General features: G+C 39.1%; 1 protein-coding gene across 2 annotated transcripts in view; it reads right to left on the bottom strand.

Annotated features, from left to right (window-relative positions):
- The window catches only part of LOC129727122 (dual specificity calcium/calmodulin-dependent 3',5'-cyclic nucleotide phosphodiesterase 1A-like), a 601383-nt gene extending 582230 nt beyond the window's left edge, over window positions 1–19153 (bottom strand). Inside the window, exons 1-2 of one of the 2 annotated variants that reach the window (XM_055684608.1) lie at window positions 19112–19153; window positions 18916–19032 (exon numbers count right to left, since the gene is read on the bottom strand). The gene's annotated coding sequence lies outside the window, so the exon portion shown is untranslated. The remainder of the gene's footprint in view (window positions 1–18915; window positions 19033–19111) is intronic. The other variant, XM_055684609.1, reaches the window with a different exon arrangement.
- Between the last annotated feature and the right edge of the window lie 878 nt (window positions 19154–20031).

Here is a 20031-nt window from a genome sequence, read left to right as displayed (position 1 = left end):
TGTACAAAATACACCTGTTACGTCAGAGACGAAACGCCCCTAGAAATCACAACACCTCTGGAGCCGCTGTCTACATTATCGACGGCTGATCGGACGTGGCCTGTCATCGGATGGGATCAAGGGAACTTGCGTGTCATTCTAGCAAGGGATCTGAGCGAGTTTCATCTTGGTGAGTTAGGAGGATCCAGCGAGTTTGTGCGCAACTTTAAAATTATTTGCAATTTTTCTACTTTATAAAATTAAAATACATTCACTTAATAATTAAAGTTCGAGTGAGGAATTGTACTTAAAATTAATATTACAAATTATCTAGTAGTTAATGCGATTGCTTATTACTAGGAACGGCAAAGCTTAACCTAAAGCTGAAATATAACCAGGTATAAAACGTGGTGAACAGAATTGGAGGCACCAACCAAAACTTCTTGTGGTGGTTTAAAATTCAGAAACATCCATACAGCTGGTTTAAGCAACAAATTAAAATAACATTTACCGGTGGTGATGTCGGTGCCAATCATGAGCAAAACCAAAAAAAGTGGAGCGAAAGCTAGCTCAGGTAAGCACCTGGAGTCTTTCCCCAGTGCTCAGCCAGGAGAGCAAACCCCCTCTCGAGATGCCCTTGAACAAATGATAATCCCACTGGAACAAATGTTTAATAAAAAACCTCAAAGTGACAATGTAATTAGTTCGACCCCTAACCCCTTTAACCTTGAGCAAAAAACTACACCTGTGGCCCAAAGCAGTTGTGGCGTATGTGATAAGCCAGATAATATGCGTATGGTCCAATGTGACATCTGCGACGTTTGGCACCACTTTTCGTGCGTGGGCGTATCAGAAGATATTGCTCACAGCAGCCAGGATTGTTTAAAATGCGGTAATGCGAAAACAACCAGAGGCAAATCGAAATCCGAACGGAAGGTTACAACGCGAGTAAGATCATCCCCCGTGAAACGTAGAGAGGCTGTGCGATTCACTAATGCGAAAGGTAATAGAAAAGTTTCGGCGAGTAAAAAACTAGGCAATGCTACCGATGAAGTCGATGTAATACGCAATGATATTTCGGTTGTGATGAATAATAGAAATACAGCACCAGCAGCAACGTCGATTCCCAAGGCCGAGTCTATTGTATCAGCCACCTCATTCAAGTCAACCAAGGCACGTTTGGATCTAGAATTGAGGCAAATTGAAGCCGAGGAGAAATTAATGCTAGAAGAAATGAAACGTAAGCGCGATTTAGTAAAGAAGAAATTTGCTATTATGAAAGATATTACCGATTTGGATTGTCGTGCTGAGTCTACCTCTGATCATCAGAAGAGCCGGATTAGAGTGCAGGACTGGTTAAATAATCGTGAGAATTGCCGGAGTGAACGGAGCTCGGTGGTGAAAGATCACAGCACTTACAGATCCAAAAGCAAACTAGAATCCGAATGCTCGAGAGAAGAGGATCTGTGCGACGATATACCGTATGATGAGAATTTCAGCGGAGAGAAATCATCCAACCGATCTGTTAGTGAAGAGTGCGATATGGATTTAGACTCTTTTAATTGGAACAGTACGTTACAGCGCAAATCATCAAAACAACAATCCTCGATAATGTCAGAAGGCGGGTGCAGACAGCGTTCTGTGGCAGAACGGCAAGGCTCCCTACGCTGCAACAAGCGATTATCAAGAGATGAAATTTCAGCGCGCCAAGTCGTTACACGAGAGTTACCAAAATTTAACGGTAATCCGGAGGATTGGCCGATGTTTTTGTCAACATATGAAGATACCACTGTGATGTGTGGCTACACTGAGGCAGAAAATATGATCCGATTAAGAACCAGCCTAAAAGGTGACGCTTATAACGCCGTTCGAAGTTTTCTACTGCGACCCGAGACAGTAAAAAAGGCAATGGATGCATTAAAATTGCGTTTTGGTAAACCAGAAATCATAATCGAACACTTGAAGGAGAAAATTGTGGCGATGCCTAGCATAAAGCCAGACGCGCTGGAAAAGCTCGTTGAATTTGCACTCGAGGTGCAAAATCTTTGCGCCACAATTGAGGCTAATGATGAGGCCGAATATATGTGGGATACCACCCTAATCAGAGAATTCGTGAGTAAGTTGCCACCGCAAATTAAACTCGATTGGGCACGGTACAAAAGAAAGTTGCCGACGGTAAAGCTAGCTACTTTCAGTAGATGGATATATCGATTAGCAGAAGATGTGAATGTAGTTTTCAGCTCTCAGAGTCGAGTAAGCAAACACCAGGTGTGTCGTGCAGGTCGTAAGGAACGGTATATGAACACTCATTCAGATATAACTTCCCATTTTGAAAACAAGCCCACACCGATAGCACAGAGCAATTCTTCGGTAGGCGTATCAAAGAGTGAAGGAAAACCTTGCCCAGTTTGCAAAGGTACATGCAGGAACCTTGGAAAATGTCCACGATTCCAGGAGCTGTCATACGAAACCAGATGGACGACTGTTCGTGGCTTCAACTATTGCCGGGAATGCTTGCAGCAACACAAGGGTGGCTGTAACCCTGAAGTTTGCGGTAAAAACGGGTGCACCTTTAAACGTCATGTTCTGCTTCATAAGGATTTGATTGTTTCCGCAAGTACGAGTAGCGGTGCGGTAAATCGCAATGAGGAACGCAATATTCACACACATCAGTCTTGCACCACTCCGGGATCGTTCCGTTATCTGCCAGTAACGTTGTTTGGAAATGAAAAGCAGGTGCAATGCCATGCATTGTTAGATGATGGATCGGAACTGACGCTCATAGATCAAGATCTAGCCAGAGAATTAAAAGTAGGTGGAGATATTCGCCCACTTTGTCTAAAATGGACGGGAGGTACGCACCGTTACGAGTCTGACTATCAAAGTGTTAACGTTGAGGTGTGTGGGCGCGAAGGTAAGAGGTGGTTCCTTCAGGATGTACGAACGGTAGCGGAATTAAAATTACCTTATCAATCTTTGAACATGGATGAACTGTGCGCAAAATATAAATATTTGCAAGGAATACCCGTTGATTCTTATTAAGACGTTCGTCCACGACTATTAATTGGCCTGAAGCACGCTAATCTCATGTTAGTACGCAAAAGCCGAGAGGGAAAAATCGGTGACCCAATCGCTGTTAAAACCAATCTTGGCTGGACGGTGTATGGTGGTTGGACAACGGAGAACGCATCAAATATAGTTAGTCACACTTACCACATTTGCACTTGTACTGGGGATAACGTGCGAGATTTAAATCAAACAGTGAAAGATTATTTTTCTTTGGACAGTTTGGTTGTCAAACCGAGTCGGACCAGATTGTCGAAAAACGATGAACGCGCGATGCTTCTCCTCGAATCCCGTACCCGCTTTGATGCCCAAGCAGCAAAATTTGTTTCGATTATGAACTTTGTACATCACAGCAACAAATTCTTATGCGAAATTAAGTTGCAGTTACATCTCAGTTTCATATACAATGACAAAAAAAGCGCAGGAGGTGGAGCCAATTGCAACATTTTCGTTGTTTCAACACAAGTTTCAAGAATGAAACCGCAATGTGTATGAACTAATGCATGAAATTTGATAACAACATGGTAAATGCTGTATGGTGAAATTTCAGCTACGAAGATGCATCGTAGCAGCAACTAGGGCGCAATAGAAACTTCATGGCGTTGTGGGTAGATTGTAAAATGGTAAATGGTCAGAATGGAAAGAGATTGTTTGTATAGCGATTTATCTTTGATTATTTCCAGAAATTTGAGGATTTATCTCCAGTTATCAATTTCTATTCACTTTTCTCGTTTGTACTATTTACGTCGTTTGCTGTAGAAACACTTGCAAGTTCATGGCTTAGTTTTAAATATTGCTTCCCTTAACATGCTAATGGTCATTACCAGTTTTAATTTTGCTTCTTCAATTCATCAGTACCTCAGCGTGATAATGAAATTCAAAGCAATTTATCACATTTCGTTTTAGAGACCCACACTTTTTGGACGACTTCTAGTCCAAGTACCCAAAAGTTACAACGCAGTAAATAACCTCATCTCAAAAACAAATACAAGGCGAACAATCGAGCAAAAGTGGCTGTTACATGGCTTCAGCACATGACAGCAACTTTTAGAAGTATTTTTGTGTGTTTGTTTTTTGTATCTCGCAAGCATCACGTTGGCAACCTATATGCTCCACCCACTAGATCTATTCAGTGAAGGTTAGGTTTTGAAATGCCGTTTACACGTTTCAACAACAAATCCAACCTCGCGAATTACGTTGTTGGAGTGAAGATTTTTGAATCAGCGATGCAACTTTAGTTGTTGCTTGTTTCTTTACAATTTCATCGAAGTAACAACAATTGTTTCTTAAAACCTCGGAATTTCATTAGTGCAACAAATGATCACAATTTATTTTTTTATTATGTTTCAATTGTTGCTTGGGTGGACAACATTATGAAACCGGATTGTTGTGGTGCTCTGATAAGACCCGTCTACCGGATAATAAACCAGTTGCAGTCCGGCGTTTGAAATGTCTTGAGAAGAGAATGGAAAAGGATGAAGAGTTGGCTAACATTATGAGAAACAAGATTGCGGAGTACATGTCGAAAAATTATATTCGTAAACTGTCGCAACAAAAACTCTCAGAAAAATACGAGCGCGTTTGGTATTTGCCAATTTTTCCGGTTTACAACGTGAACAAGCCAGGAAAAGTAAGAATGGTATGGGATGCAGCTGCTGAAGCCTACGGAACATCTTTGAACTCAGTGCTTCTTACTGGACCCGACCAGCTGGCTTCTTTGGTGGGCATTTTCTATCAGTTTCGGGAGCACCAAACAGGATTTTGTGCCGATATCCGCGAAATGTTCCACCAGGTGAAAATTGTTCCTGAAGACCAACACTGCCAGCGTTTTTTGTGGCGCGATCACGCCAGTCATAGTGAGCCGGATACCTACATCATGCAGGTGATGACTTTCGGAGCATGCTGTTCACCAGCCACGGCGCAATTCGCGAAGAATAGAAACGCCGACCGATTTGCTGAAGAATATCCAGGAGCAGTTGCCGTCATCAAGAATAATCATTATGTAGACGACATGGTTGTGAGCGTGGAAACGGAAGATGAAGCAGTCAGCCTAGCGGAAGCGGTTCAGTTTATTCACAAGCAGGGCGGATTCGAAATCCGCAATTGGGTGTCAAACTCACCGCTAGTGCTTACGAAGATGAATGATAGGGCATCAACAGAAAAGGATTTAAATATTCCTGGAGAGCTGGCGAGTCAAAAGATCCTTGGAATGTGGTGGGATACGTATGATGATGTTTTTAAGTATAAAATAGGCTGGACGAGGTTCGATCAAGCCCTACTAAATGGAAGTCGTTGTCCCACTAAAAGGGAGATTCTACGGACATTAATGTCGATTTACGACCCACTTGGTCTCATAGATCATTCCCTGATTATGTTGAAAATTCTTCTCCAAGAAGTGTGGCGCTCTGGTGTCCAGTGGGATGAAAAGATTCCAGCAAACTTGTTCGACAGATGGCGCAATTGGCTACGTTTACTTCCAACATTAGAACAGCTGCGTATTCCTAGACGCTATCAGCAAGTACTACCATTACGGAAAGCTGATGCTATCGATTTGCACGTATTCGTAGATGCTAGTGAAAACGCCATGTCAGCAGTCGTGTTCTTACGGTTTGTGATAGATACGAAAGTAGACTGTTCTCTGGTTGCGGCCAAGACTCGTGTTGCTCCGCTCAAATACATCTCCATCCCACGTTTGGAACTTGAAGCAGCAGTTTATGGTTGCAGAATAGCGAAAACTGTTTTACAAAATCTTTCGCTGGAGGTGTCGAAGCGGGTGTTCTGGACGGACTCTCGAAATGTTTTATGTTGGTTGCGGTCTGATCACAAAAGATACAGCGCTTACGTTGGATCGCGTGTGGGTGAATTGTTAGAATCAACAGATATTTGTGAATGGAGATGGGTACCGAGCAAGCTCAATGTAGCGGACGACGGAACAAGATGGCGAGACCAGCCTGACTTATCATCTACAAGCAGGTGGTTTAAAGGAGCTGAATTTTTAATGCAGGAAGAAGGTACATGGCCGTGTCTACCGTTAAAGTCTATTTCGACAGAAGCAGAGATGAGATTCAATGTGCTGTTTCATTGCCACGCGTCTGAGCAGATAATCAACATAAGCAGGTTTTCTAACTGGCGATGTCTGTTGGGGGCCACCGCATATGTCATCCGATTTTGTTCAAAACTGCTTCGTCGAGTCAGCAAAGATTTTCCAGTTTCTGGGCCATTATCGCGTGAAGAGTTACGAAGAGCCGAGGAATATCATTACCGCCAAGCTCAGCAAGACTCATATCAAGACGAAGTTGCAACGTTGAGAGCGGCAAGCACAACAACCAAGCAAGTTTCGAAGTCTAGTGCCTTGTACAAACTAAGCCCATTCATAGATAACGTCGGTGTAATGAGGATGAAGGGCAGAACAGGTGTATGTGCCTATCTTCACAGTGATGCGAAAAATCCAGTGATTTTACCGCCAAACCATCAAATTACATCGCTGCTGAGCAAGATCGCGCCAAATCACCGATGTTCGAATATCGACCATTTTTGATTTGAATGAAACTTTGCACACGTATTTGGCTCAGAAAACTGAGCATTTTCCACAGATGGAGCGATTTTTTACACCCATGAGCTACATTCTAAAAGGGCGTATGCCTTTTGGCATAGGTTTTATTCGAAGCATTGTAGCCCAGAAACCGTTGGTTGTATAGAAAAACTGTCTGCGAATGAGTTGTAGGGAATTTAAAATGCACCATAAAAAAATATACACTGTACAAAAAAAAATTTTTTTGACCAAAAAAATTAAAAAATAAACATTAAATTTCAATTTAAAAAAAAAAGAGTTGAATTTTTTTCTTATTTTTTTTTAAAGAAACTTGACGTTAATACGCAACTTTTAAAAAAAGTCCAGGATGGAGAAATGAAAAATAATTTTTTTATGGTAGATTAATTTTTTTATGAAAATTCTAATTTCAACATGTTTCAAAATATTTGTTTTCTGATGATCTTAAAAGATGCAGAGAGTCATTTTGAATCAAAAAGCTCTTGGTAGTAAACATTCTAAACGCATTGGTTTTCGAGTTATTTTGAATTTAAGCTCGAAAAATTATTAATATTTCGGAAAATACACGTTTTTCTTAATTTGTCCATGGTTCTCCAGCAAAAACCATACGTTCATTGGAATGCTTGATCAAAAATATACAATTAATTCTTTGACAACAAAACGATTGGATAAATAACTCAAGCGCTAAACCATAGCCTACCTACACGTTCCCCCTTGCCGAATGTTTTATAAAAAAATATGTTTGTCGTGCAACACTACCTACTTGTTTACTAATAATAACTGTTTGTAAAGTACGCAACCAATAACTACTGGGTTACCTATAAGTATAACATCTGTTTTCGTATATAAATACGATTGCACTACTCCAGATGTGTTAGTAACAGTTTGCATTTTGTGAAGATGAATAAAGTGAAAATGCAATACACCAAGCCCAAATGCTGTAAACCCTTTCCTGGTCATCGGTGCTCATCAAGCTTACGCAAATTAAACGAAAACGTTATTGCAAAATTAAAAACATTGAACAGTCAAGCTCATTTTAATACGTCTTTATCAATTTGTGATTCGTTTAGTTATTTGAATGATAGTCAAGCCACCATTCATCCCTTCGTTGTTTACTATTCAGAATCTGGAACACTTAAGAATACCAGCTTCATCATAATATCGGAAGTACTACATCATGATACTGTTGCGGTTCAGGTGTTCATTGCCAAATTAATAAGTTTTTTGAAAACAACAATGGAGTTGAAAAAAGCGATATTAATGTCTTATGGAGCTGCCTCACAATATAAAAATAGAAAAAACTTTGCAAGTTCAAAACAAAATATAACGTCGATGCAGAGTGGCATTTTTTTGCGACTTCTCATGTTAAAGGCCCATGCGATGCAATTGGTGGCATATTGAAACGAATGGCAGGAAATACAAGTTTAGCTAAAGAACATGAACATCCCATTACAAGCGCAAAAGAATTGTATGATTGGTCTAATCAGAAAAGTAATAAAAATTCATCAAAAATGTCATTTAGTTGGGTATAATATGAAGAATATGAACAAGGAGTAACAGAATGGAGCAATATTTTCAAAAAATCTATAATAATAGCTGCCACACAAAAGTATTACTCTTTTGTTTCGATTTCAGAAAATAAGATTCAAACGAAGCTGTTTTCAAAAGATGACGAATCATTTACTTATGATGTATATGAAATATAAGGTGAAACTAGTTCTGTAAAGTATCTATGTCATGAAAAAATATGTTGTTAAGATGATAAAACTCGAAAATAAATATTTGATTCTTATATATATTTATATCACTTAAAACATTTAACTCTTTTCTTGAGAACCGTTCGCCCAATCGTTTTTTTGTCAAAGAATGAATTGTATATTTTTGATCAAGCATTCCAATGAACGTATGGTTTTTGCTGGAGAACCATGGACAAATTAAGAAAAACGTGTATTTTCCCAAATAATTATAATTTTCGAGCTTAAATTAGAAATAACTCGAAAACCAATGCCTTTAGAATGTTAACTACCAAGAGCTTTTTGATTTAAAATGACTCTCTGCATCTTTTAAAATCATCAGAATACAAATATTTTGAAAAATGTTTAAATTAGAATTTTCATAAAAAAAATAATCTACCATAAAAAAATTATTTTTCATTTCTCCATTCTGGACTTTTTCTAAAAAGTTGCGTATTAACGTCAAGTTTCTTTAAAAAAAAAATAAGAAAAAAATTCAACTCTTTTTTTTTAAATTGAAATTTAATGTTTATTTTTAATTTTATTTTGGTCAAAAAGAATTTTTTTGTACAGTGTATATTGTTTATGGTGCATTTTTAATTCCCTACAACTCATTCTCAGACAGTTTTTCTATACAACCAATGGTTTCTGGGCTACAATGCTTCGAATAAAACCTATGCCAAAAGGCATACGCCCTTTTAGAATGTAACTCATGGGTGTAAAAAATCTCTGCACCTGTGAAAAATGCTCAGTTTGCTAAGCCAAATACGTGTGCAAAGCTTCATTCAAATAAAAAATGGTCGAATAAATTTTCGCCTATTTCCAGGCGATTTGAAATGATTCTGCTCTGCTGTTAATTTACTACCACGAGAAATATATGCATCGTAATTACGAGATCTTAGTCAATGAAGTACGCCAAAAATATAGCATTTTTCGCCTGAGACAAACACTCTCAAAAATCCGTCGCAACTGCCAATGGTGCAAAAACAGAGATGCTACTCCTGTACCACCGGAAATGGCTGATCTCCCGCCGGCTAGACTATCTGTCTATACTCGGCCATTTGCTCATGTTGGGGTCGACTACTTTGGTCCAATCGAGGTACTTGTGGGCCGAAAAGTCGAGAAGAGATGGGGAGTTTTATTTACCTGTTTGACGACAAGAGCCGTTCATGTTGAAGCAGCTCACACTCTAACAACAAGCTCATGCATAATGGCAATTTAAAACTTTATGGCACGAAGGGGTGCGCCTGTTAGCTTCTACAGCGACCAAGGCGCCAATTTTGTGGGTGCTAATCGAACGCTACAACAGATATATCAGGCTGTTAACCAAGAACAGTTAATGCGTGAATTCACCACTCCTTCAACAGCGTGGCAATTTAACCTACCGGCTTCCCCCCACATGGGTGGGTGCTGGGAGAGACTCGTGGGATCAGAAAAACGCAATTTGACTGAAATTCTTCACTTGCGGCGACCAACAGATGAAGAGCTTAGAAATGCATTAACGGAAATAGAAGGTGTTCTTAACAGCCGACCTCTAACTCATGTTCCTATTGACGATGAGGCAGCTTCCGCATTAACGTCCAACCACTTCCTGTTAGGATCTACAGATGGATCCAAACCGTTGACAACGATCGAATCTGACACTGCAGCGCTACGACGTGGCTGGCCGACTTATCAGTGGCTAGCTAATCTCTTTTGGAAACGTTGGATCAAAGACTATCTGCCTGAAATAACTCGGCGTTCATCCATAACTCGGCCTGTCATCGGATGGGATCAAAGGAACTTGCGTGTCATTCTAGCAAGGGATCTGAGCGAGTTTCATCTTGGTGAGTTAGGAGGATCCAGCGAGTTTGTGCGCAACTTTAAAATTATTTGCAATTTTTCTACTTTATAAAATTAAAATACATTCACTTAATAATTAAAGCTCGGGTGAGGAATTGTACTTAAAATTAATATTACAAATTATCTAGTAGTTAATGCGATTGCTTATTACTAGGAACGGCAAAGCTTAACCTAAAGCTGAAATATAACCAGGTATAAAACGTGGTGAACAAAATTGGAGGCACTAAATGTAAGCGAAATTTGTAATTTAAGAAATTTATCATCAAAAGTTTTTTTGTATTAAATGATATTTCAACCAACCAAAAATCCCTGTGGTGGTTTAAAATTCAGAAACATCCATTCAGCTGGTTTAAGCAACAACACCAGTTAAGCATTTACGCAATTTACAGTGCTTCTATTTAGTTTTAAGCGACATTGAACCTGTAGGATGATTGTAGGATCTATATAATGTATGTTAACAACGAAGCTAATTCTAAAATACTCGATTTCATTGTTATTTTTGATAAAAATTACAGTTGCTACCAAACAAGCTCGTGGCTAAAACGCACCGAAACAAAGGCCAATATGTTCCAATGCAGAAGGCTAATGTGCACCTAGCAAAAATCAGCACGTGAAATGAGAAGCGTTTGAAGTCTCAGGAGTAAAATCAAAACTAATGAAACATACCTCAAGTTGTCATGCAATTTATTGCAGTGCTTCATAGTGCATTTTACCATAATTTTCATTTTGATCGCTTTTAGGTAAAATTTGATGAAGGAAGGCGAAATAAATTAAAATATTCATAGTATCATAAATTTCCAAAGTGTGAGAGTTAGAGGAACCACAGTTTTTTTGCATTATTTACAAATCAGTTAATCACAAAAGCTCACATAAAATTCAAAAAAAATTGCATGTATAACAGAGTCACAGCCACTAATTGAGCTGAGTCTCATGACGCTGGAGGGATCGAAATCGTGCGTGCGGATAGCTGGCGAGACATCCGCCGCGTTCGTAACGTTAGATGGACTTAAGCGGGGGGATGCGCTCTAACTTACTGTTCAACATCGCTCTTGAACGTGCAGTACGAAGAGCAAAGGGAAAGAAACGGTACGATCATCACGAAATCTCACATGCTTCTTGGTTTTGCGAACGACATCGATATCATCGGTATCAACCGTAAAGCCGTGAAGGAGGCCTTCGTACCTTTTAAGAGGGAAGCTGCGAGATTGGGACTTGTCAATAACTCTGCCAAAACGAAGTACATGATAGCTGGCAGAGAGCGTGGGAGTCCCCGTGGTGTTTGTGCTGAGGTGGAGATAGATGGGGAGCGATTTGAAGTGGTTGACGAATTCGTTTATCTTGGTACGCTTGTGACATGTGACAACGATATGAGTCGTGAAGTGAAACGACGAGTTGCAACTGTGAACAGGGCCTTCTACAGACTACGTAACCAGCTAAGGTCCCGTAGTTTGCAAACTCGCACAAAACTAGCGCTGTATAGGACGCTGATACTCCCGGTGGCCCTTTACGGACATGAAGCATGGACGCTGAAGGCAGCTGATCGACGAGTGCTCGCGATGGTATTAAGAAAAGTAAGAAGTCTTAAAAACAACCCCTTTCAAGGTAGTTCCGGTGGTCACGTGGTGGCCATCTTGTACTATATTTCGTTAAAAGATCATTTTCCTTCTAGAAGAGGTTTCAAAAAAAAAAAAACAGGAAGCTTTAGGAGCACTTGAAAATTGACATTTTACGCTAGTTTAGAATCTTTCGGTGAACCATCTGGTGGCCACTTTGAACATCCTTTCGATCAAAAGATCATTTCGTTTCTGATCAATCCCGCAGAAGCAGTTTCGAAAAAACTAGGTAGCTCTTGGATCACTTTAGAAAATTGCCTTAATTACGGTATTACCGGATCTTCCGGAAGGCTTCCGGTGGCCTGCCTAAAGCCAAACCTGGGTCCAGTGTGTAAACATATATCTATAACAAAAATATCAGAGTGTTATCTTCTAAATTGACCACAGCAAAAGAAACGATACTGAAATAGGTAACATGCTTTCTGTTACAAAATAGTTACGGGTACACAAGCGCCACGTATTGAGACAAGTCCAATGCAGACAGATCTTCATCAGAAAGTATTCAATCACTTGACCAACTGCACAGGACAGGACAGGACATGATTGTTCTATATCCTAAGATCCTTGACTTTTAATGTATCTAACATGCACAGATTGGATATGTACCACTTTTGCTCTCAACGAAATGGTGATTATGTTAATTACCTACCGAAATTTTTTTAGCTATAAACTTGTTTCAGGTTATCAGATCTTGGATTTTATTAAATATTCTAGTACGTTATCGCGTTCTGCATCAATTTATGCCAAAAAAAACCATAAAGCATAAAAAAGGCACATGTACCACTTTTGCTCTCAGCGGCTCATATTTGAAATCGCCGCCTGCTGCAACTCTGCTTGCTGCTTGTCGATCCAGTTTCCAGTAAAGCATCCTCTTGAAACAGTGATCGGATATACCGCTGCCGTGACCGATATTGCTAACCGCTGCTGTAATCAGCTACTACTAAGTTAGGACCGTTCTTTCCACCATCCATTAGTAAAATGATTGGTTTAACCAGAGGCAGGCTGTTTGTAGCCCAATAGTGCATTAGTTTTTTTTTTGTATGGACCCCACTGCGATCTTTTGTGGCATTGCCCGAATGTTTCTTGATGTTCGCACTTCTCTTTTTTGCAGTGTAACTTATTGAGAGGTTACTTGCCACGTGCTGTAATGCATACACCCAGACTTATTATTCTCTTATCTTCTTATAATCGCTTCAAGAATGTGATCAAAATGTATAACATGCAACGGATGGATGAAGTTTCCGACGTTCTGGATAAGAGATTTCCAGTCTGCAGAAAAGTATCTGTGAGGGAGAATCTAAAAATAAATTCATACTCGAGTCCTTTGACATTGAAAGGCCTAATTTTACTTAGATTCGAGCTCATGACCACCCGCTTGTCAAAGCAGGCTTTGCAACCTTGCGACTTCGAAACTCCTCAATTACCGGTTTACTATGTAAACTAAGGTCTTTTCTTACGCGGGGGATACGTTCCAAATTTGTATGGACCCACGTTAAAAAAGACTTTTTTGTTGAAAATATAACTAAGAAAACCGTCCTAAATTGTTTACACCTAGCTCGAATATGATAGTGGACAATATGGAGACTAAAATGCAATATTTTAAATTTTCAGTATTTACATCAAAAGTTATGATTTTTTTCTGAAAACGGATAGGGGAGGAGTACCGATTATGGCAATACCTAAAAATGTACCAGTTATGGCATGAACTAGTTAGGCGTCGTACACAAATTATGTAACGCTAAAAATCTAGATTTCAAACCCCCTCCCCCCCCCCCCCCCTATGTAACGAAAGGTAACGTTCGACATGACTCCACTCCTAAATTTACGTAACGCTGATCAGCCTGACCCCCCTCCGAAATTTTCAATTTCGAGCAAACATCACAGTTACGTAACTGTCTCTACTACCTCCCCTCCCCCCCCTTCGTAACAATAAGTAACGCAGACTCAACCCCCTCCCCCCTTTCATGCGTTACATAATATGTGTACGACGCCTTATGGCCTATGGAGTTTAAATGGAGTATAATAAAGCCATGACTGGTGCACTTGCCATAATTGGCTCCCCTTTCCTAAATGATAACTTTTGGCCCAAAACGGAAAAAATTATTGAAATGAGGTCGATATCTTGTTATGTTTTCAAGTGATGGAGAAAGCAACTCACGTGAAAAAAGACCTTACTGTATAATATTCGGTCGACCGTGTTAGGGAAAGCAAACATCAGGCGATTAACACAACGGACATGACACGGAATAACAATTTTCAATAGAATAATCAAACTTCAATTTTCTGAATTTGAACGATACATAGATCATTTTCCAATCGATTGCTGTAAAAATGAAGGAGCTCAGTTGGAGACTGACTGAGTTTCGTAAACATGGAATTCGTAGATTGTACAGCGCTTTTGTTGATTTTATAGGGGAACTGCTCCATTATTCATCTTATTAAGCTGATATTCATGAAGAATTCACGGATTAAACACCAAATTTGTATAATTAGTAAACTTAGCTAGATTTATCCTGAATTTTATAAAACAAACCATTTTTCACAACGCTTCCATATTCATCTCAAAACTTGAATTACCGCTCAATTATTCATCTCATGACGCCCCAATATTCATCACACTGTTAATCATGAATGAATCACATTGTGATGAATGAACGTAGCCGCAGCCCGTCGTAGTAGGTTACCTAGATATCCGCTGTAGTTGTTTACGTGCAAAACTGGTAACCTAGGTAACCACTGCAATGCTGTCGATTTATGTCAATTATGTCGGAATAATTTAACATTTTCAGTATGATTCTTTCGTATTAACAGAAACTGATTTGGCAACTTTTGATTTTCTTCAACGCAGTGAAAACAGATGGAATAACATAAGGTTGAAATTTAGGAATTATAGAAATTCATCTCATATATTTCCGCTAATTAAAGCTTGTTTTTGGAAATTTGAGGTAAACATTTCAAAGATTAAAGTATTCTTAGTGTAGTGAGTGATTTTGTTTAGTGATTTAAAAAAAAAGTGGTCCACTAGTCCACTAGGTCCACTAGAAAAAAAACTCTGGTTGGCTGCTGAACGAGTCCCGTTGTAGCCGTATAGAACAATGCGCGGAATATGTTTTCTGATGTAGGTGATTGAATTTAATTAGTTTTCGAGTGCAGATGCCCGACTATAATATTGAATTTAGAGCTTTTGAGTGAGTTTTTGAGGATTCTACTTTATGAGGAATCTAAAGTAAACTAAGAAGAACCCATTCCATGAATAAGCAGATTGGTTTAGTTAGAAAATATGCGTTTTTTTCCTGTTTTCAATTGTGTTTTCATTGTTATTGCTTAGGCTTACTAATTTTTCGTGCTATTTACATTATGCAGCGTTTGTTTGTACGAATGATTGCGTTCATTTTTAAAACCTTTCGTTACGTATTATACGAGTACGTACTTTGAGAGTTTTAACGATAGTACCCTCATATTTATTACGCATTGGTTTCGTTGCAGAAAACAACTCAATGTTTTGTATATAATACACACGTTTTCGTAGAATAAACTAAAATATATTTTCAATGATTGAAAGTGAACATTTTTCATGACACTCACGGTGTTTTCGGATTTTGAATATGTAAGACATAATTATACGCCAAAAAGAAATGTTACTTCATAGTATCTAAAGCATTTTCGCGAACTTTCTCAAGGCAATTATACATGCAATGTCAATTTGATTTTGTTCTGCCCATTCTACAGCATAGTTAAGAGAGTTTAATGCTTGTTTATGTGAAACTGTGCGACCGCCAATTTTTATTATTTTCAAATCATTGTTAGATGGGCACCTTGCTGCCGAACAAATTGATTTTTCCCAACGTCTCAAATAATACGTCGATTCAACGAAATACGCTTTGTTGATTATTGATTATTGAAATACTGATTCAGTACCGTGGGGGTTTCAATGAGATACCTTCACTCTATTTGCGGTGTTTCGGGATAGAAGCAGCAGTGCTGTGTTCAGATTTATCAAGTTTTACCCTTTTGCATTGCTGAGGGTTTCAGGCGATTTATTCTCGACGAACTGGCTGCATTATTTTGAGGAGTCCTGCTACTTTCATTTGAATACGTATATTCCATAAGGGTATCATATGGGTTCGATGGGTACACGTAGTTATTTCGAGAAGAAGAGCTTCCAGTACTTCAGAATAACTCCGTCTAGCTGAAATGCGATTCCGTCTACGTTCGTTTATCTGCTTTGCCTCATAAACAGTGCATTGTTCAATAGCGTGTGATTCTTGTTTGCAATAAATGCATATGGATTGACTAGCTTGGCAAGTAGTTTCATCGTGTTGTAAATCACATTTTAAGCATTATATTCGATTTTATCCGAGCAATATTTCATTGCGTATCCGACTCGTTTGCACCGATTGCAATGCATTGGTTTGATAGTAGAAGGTCTCACACAACATAATTGAGGAGCACAGTACCAGGAAAAAGATAATTTTTACTGCTGACGAACCGACAAAGTGTCTATCGCCATGTTCACTAGTTGAGTGCTCAAACAAGCGTTGTCAATCCAGGATCAAAGCAATATTTATTTAAGGCTTTTTAAATGAAATATCTTCATTTCGCACTGTTCATTATACGCAGATATTTCAATTACGTATTGCACTGTATCGTTCTCATACAGTTAAATTCGCAGCTCTTAAATTATGTTATCGCAATTAAAAGGCTTAAACGTGATAAAACCCTTGTGAGAAGGGAATAATCGTTTCAGGGGGGATTACTAATTTTCAACTTTTACGTGCGAAAGGTAGATCTTGCGATTTGTTGGCACACGTACCCAAACGTCTTCAGATAGCTGTGCAGCAGAGATTTAATCAATCAACACCATCGCTACCTTTACCGTGCCATAAACTAACCAACCAGACAGAATGTGTTCATTTTAATCGAACCCAACAAACAAGGTCTCGTTTGAGCGTCTATAAATCAGCTCGGAGTGATACTGCCGCAAGAATCGTGTTTACATCGGCAATAGTCGTAACGTTTGGGGTAATAAACATAAATACGCAACATCCTGTAGAGCCCTGCGTGTCCGTGTGGTGTCCGGATAAAAATTGCCATTCTTGAGGCGTCTGACCTGGACATAAGGACACCATAAATTGACATTACGTGGGTGTGTGAACACCCACGTGTTCACCACTAATGAACCAGTAAAGTGATTGATAGCGTGTAAAAATATCCCCTTATAATCAGTTAGATTAACCTACTACAAACAAAGTTGTAGATTTAATCCACTCTCTTTGATGCGGAAAGTCAGTTGGATATTTTCGGTAAATTTGTTCACCAGATTTTAAAAGTTTTCGTTTCACGAAAAATAGGGAAAAAAACAAATAATTCAGAACAACCCAGATCACCTAAGGACATGCCATAAGACATGCTGTACGACCTTTCCCAGGAGGGAAGCGATTCGATAAAATTGATTGAATTACGGCCTGTTTCGAAACACGATTGGCGAACAGGTAGGCGCAAAATGAATCCTCCGGTTCGTCTTGAGGCGCGAAAGTATCTATTATACGTTCCTCTACCTGTCCGCTGGGAGTTTTGGCACAGTAACGGATAGTCCCAACCCATGCTGTTCAGAAATTTATTTTATGACCGGATACGTTCCTTCCGGATGAGCAACAAGATAGCTAAACGCCTACCGGCGAGGTACGCTTTTTGGGTAAATTCATTTGGTACGAAACCGTTCAGTCGTAAATTGCGTTTCCAATGCACTACCCTTATGCGCCACTGTCGGCGGATGACGTTCGGAAATTAGGTCTAGCTTTACGGCTTGTATTAAAGTGTAATCAAAAATTTAATGGAAATATGAGCTGTAAATCGGCAGCGAAACAGAATCGTGGGTGTTTGAAATGTGTTACTTAGGTTGTGTCAATGTGTTCAACGGACCAGACATCAGGCAATGAAAACGGCCAAAGCAGATCTTCCTGTGCTCACGCGAACATGTGTTTACGTTATTTAACATTTCTGTCATAACAATTGATTCATTTCAGTTCGGTAGCAGAATAACGAGAATTTGCGTCTCTCAAACGATGCTTACGGAATTTCTGCTCCGCTTCGTTTTATTAAAGGTGAGAAATAAAATGAAATCAAAACAACGCATTGTTAGTAGGTATCTCGATTGTTGCTTCAAGTTAATAAATCACGTTTCTTTAATCTTTACTAATTTATCTTCTTGATATATTGAGAAGCAAATAAACCTGCCTCAAGTAGTCGTATTTGTTCAACTGATTAAAAATGTTTGAAATTAATAGCATTCTAAGGGGACAAATTTAATTATACTAAAAATTGCTTCGAAACTCAGACAGCCAGAATTTCATTCAACATAATTGGCACGCACGCATTTGTTTACTAACCTAAAGTAAACAGATTGGATCCGAGCATGGAAATAAAATTTCACCTTTGGAACGCCAAGGCGAAACCGATTTTTATTGTGCTCTCTTTCTTACAGCGATTGAAGAGCGAGGTGCAAACTAAGATTTCACGTAAACAAGCGTGTTAATCGTATCTACTATTTTTGAAACTTTATTGATACGTCATGGTTACTCTGTAACGCTGCGGATTTCGGATTCGTAATTTTCACTTATTCAGTATGAATTTTATACGACAGTTTGCAGTTCGAAAACCATTTTTATTTAAATTTTTGGCCAATTTTGAAAGTAAATGATGTTTAATGTTCAATCCATTTTCATTAAAACAATTAACAATAATAGAGCTGGAACAATTAAAGTTTAACAAAATCATGTAAAAAACATGATTAAAATGCAGCCATATTTGCCGTCGTATCGTAATTATTTACCATTATATTTGCTGATTTAGGTGATTATTTTGATCAGAAACAAAAAGGAAAGCAGTGTTCCGATCTAATAGATGAGAAAGATAATGACGTTTTCTTTACATCTATATTTCTATAGTATGAGAATGATCATTCATCACAGTTGGTCCTGGTGTTTGAAGGTTTGTTTCGACACATACGCTTAAATAGTGTCTGAAACTAGCGAAGTAAAAATTTCGATACAATCCCGTCTAATAATTATTATAATGCTGAAGTCTGAGTTTATATTATTGATTTTTTTTCTTAAAAAACTGATATGTTTACCTCGTTGTAACTCACCTAGATCAACACAGTTGAATTCCACCACAATTTGCCACCTCTCAAAGCCAGCAGGAGCAATCCCGTGATGACTCCAGTCCTGAAAATAATACTGCACAAAAACTGATCACCAACGTACATTTTACGCTAATGTCCATTCGAATCACTTAGCAGTTTAGATTGCACAGAAATCATAACTTACTCTTATCACCACAACTAATATTGCTATTCACCAACCGATCTTCTCTCTCTCTATCTTACTGCGGCTTGAGGCAGGCCACTATGCAAAATACCCACACTACTGGTTTGTAACAGCTCGCCTGCAGCACTCAAAACACTAAGGAAATACTCGGCCTCTTCCTCGATGATGGTATCTCTGCACTCAGCTTGCAAAGTCCTTCACTTCGCTTGATTCAGGCCGAAAGATAAACTGCCGAACCCCACCTCCACTTTACTTTGCACAACGACAGCACTTCTCACGTAAATCAAATTCACATGCTATTACACGAGAACGATTCAATTTGTAAATTTTATTTTATACACTGCTTCTTTTTTGCTTTTTGTTTCCCACTTCCACCAGCGGAATGGTGCACTGTTGTTTATACGAAAAAGTTCGTTTCACACTTCTATTATATTTTCCACTTGGTTGCCTCTATACTGTAGCAGGGAACGAGAAAATTCTCCAAACAAACACCCAACACTCGCCCAGATTGGTGTGGTACAATTCCCAAGCGGCGGTACTACTTGCTCACGTCAAACAGTTCTGACGATTTTGATTGATTTTCTTTCACTTTCTCCAGATTGGCAGTTTGTCTGTTTTGCTTTCCTCCCGGACTGGGGCGATTTCAGCCAGATTTCCAACCGTCTGCTGTCAGTGAAACGCAATCGACATATAGAGCTGTTAATAGAAATCGTTCATGAAATACTCCCGGCGTTGCCTTTCCTCGGAATGGGAAAATGTTGCCGAAAGGGACAATTTTTTTTCTGCTTTTCCCCGAAGGGGAGGGACTATTGCAGAGTGTAGTCACATTCCCATTCTCAACTCAACCGCTACATATCCGCACTGCTTGCGCATCCGTACGCTAGCCTTCCTACCCGCACTTATGTACTCACTTCAAAGCA

This window comes from Wyeomyia smithii, chromosome 3, assembly GCF_029784165.1.
Source record: "Wyeomyia smithii strain HCP4-BCI-WySm-NY-G18 chromosome 3, ASM2978416v1, whole genome shotgun sequence".
Classification (NCBI taxonomy): domain Eukaryota; kingdom Metazoa; phylum Arthropoda; class Insecta; order Diptera; family Culicidae; genus Wyeomyia; species Wyeomyia smithii.
The sequence above is the reverse complement of the archived record's forward strand: the minus strand, read 5'-3'. Positions and strand labels throughout refer to the sequence as shown.